Raw genomic sequence first — 2100 nt, 5'->3', positions numbered from 1 at the left:
GTTTTACCTTATGATCTTTGGTAGTTGCGGATGCTTGCTAGAGTTCCAATCAGAAGTGCATATGATCCAAGTACGGAAAGTATGTTAGCTCGTGCCTCTCCCTTATATAAAATTGCAATGATCATTACGAGTCTAGTTATCGATTACCTATGGACAAAATACTTCTCTTGTGTTATAAAAATGTTTCCACTAAACAACTAACTATTATTATCTCGTAAAGTATTCATAGTTTTATTCTTGCAAAACCTATCCTATCACCTACAAAATAGTTTCATACTTGATCTAGGTAAAGGGAACGTTAAGTGTGCATAGATTTGTATCGGTGGTTGATAGAACTTGAAGGGAATATAAATCTTATCTTTAGTTCCTTGTTAGGTTTGACACTCTTATTTATCAAGAAAGTTAAAATCGATACACTATAGTTGTGGGTTATCAGAGCTAGGCCCGAAAAGATCATATATAGTTTGCAAAAGGGAGGCTGACACATAGCGAAACTATAGTATAGATGACAATGATTGGTTGATGATGTATCCGGTCTATGGCAGTGATGTAGATAGCTTCCTAATCTTTAAATGCGGAGTCGCATGGGGCTAGAACCTTCTAGAGTGCATTGTGCGCAAGTGCGGAGAAGTTGCCCCAGAGCTTCAAGCACTCATGTAGGGCGTCCTTCTTTGTTTTGGAGACGTTGTGCTGTGCAGATATGTCCAACCAAATGGCAATCCCACATGAAAATCTTTTTTAGATTTTAGTGTTGATGAAAGTGTAGGAGACTGATGACATGTAAGGATGTGAATGGATTTAACATGTGTAAGCTGGAGCTTTAGCTCTTCGCTGTCAAAGTGGCGGGCGATGTGGATGACGCATGCCCCTGTCTCAGCTCTGCGATTGCGATATATGGCATATGTGGTGAGATATAGGGTTATTTGTGGAAAACACAGTGAGGCAGAGATGACAAGACTTACGGTGTGAAGCTGGGACAAAGTATTGCGACCAAGGATCACTGGATCTGCCGGCGGACAGTGCGGCTGCAACTTTCCTGCCAGCTGATGAACCGTCGGTGGCGTTCGTAAGCGTAGAGGCACATATTTGTAAGGTACGGGCCGCCGTGTTGGGGAGACGAGAGAGCTCACCCAGCTGTCTGAACTGTGACCGGGAACATGAAACCCGCAGGCGTCGAGATGGTCTAAAAGGTGCTTGAGGTATCTTTAATCCTTGTAATTGGCTCTGAATTTGTTGAGATTGCTTGAATGAAATTGCAATATGCATAGATCTGTCGACGTAGTGACGTTCCTATGGGAACACTGACATACGGTTTGGTTGTTCTTCAGAGTAGAATCATGTTAATATGTGAACACACTGTTCTTTGCAGAAATCAGTAGATGGTTGATCGATTCTAAGAAAATGTGCCCGATTTAATCTGGTGCATACACAATTGGCTGCTATGCCAAGTAGGTGAGATGAAGTATATGGTTTTTATTTGGAGTGTTTGACAAAAAACTACCACTTTAGGGGGTTTTGTCCCACGGAACTATCACTTTTTAAAAAGTGGCCAAAAACTACCAAAAAATTCTTAATTTTGTGACTAAAAACTAACACTTTTAGATAATAGCCAGTTTAAACGATTTAAACATGTTGACCGTTCAGTTGATCATTATTACAAGTGGGGCCCACACGTCATTCTTCTTCCTCCTCTCTCTATCTTTCTTTGGCATTTTCACAAACAGCTTCTGTGCATCCCGGCTCCCCGGCAGTCGTCACCGGAGGCGAGAGGGAGGCCGGAGCTGTGGTGCTGCTGCTCCTTGCCGCTGACCACGAGCTCCAGCTCGAAGGGAGGCCACCATCGCGGCGAGCCCTTGCTGCCAGGCAAGACTGCTGCTACCCGAATTCGGCGCCGTCAGGCACGCGGAGGATGAGGAGGAGGTGGCGCGGCGCAGGCAGGGCAGGTCAACGACGAGAGAGTCGTCGACTGGCGCGGCGCAGGCAGGGCAGGTCGACGACGAGGGAGCCATCGACCAGATCGGAGGGGAGGTCGAAGAAGAGCTCCTCCGGCTCAAGCCGCGCGGCGGCGCAGAGCAGTGGGTTGACGCGAGGCCCCTTTAC

General features: G+C 46.0%; 1 protein-coding gene across 1 annotated transcript in view; it reads left to right on the top strand.

Annotated features, from left to right (window-relative positions):
- The first annotated feature begins 966 nt into the window (after positions 1 to 966).
- LOC123065392 (uncharacterized) overlaps positions 967 to 2100 on the top strand; it is a 3625-nt gene continuing 2491 nt past the window's right edge. Inside the window, exon 1 of the transcript XR_006431018.1 lies at positions 967 to 1190. The gene's annotated coding sequence lies outside the window, so the exon portion shown is untranslated. The remainder of the gene's footprint in view (positions 1191 to 2100) is intronic.

This window comes from Triticum aestivum, chromosome 3B (genome assembly GCF_018294505.1).
Source record: "Triticum aestivum cultivar Chinese Spring chromosome 3B, IWGSC CS RefSeq v2.1, whole genome shotgun sequence".
In the NCBI taxonomy this organism is placed as follows: domain Eukaryota; kingdom Viridiplantae; phylum Streptophyta; class Magnoliopsida; order Poales; family Poaceae; genus Triticum; species Triticum aestivum.
This window is presented reverse-complemented; position numbering and strand designations above follow the sequence as displayed.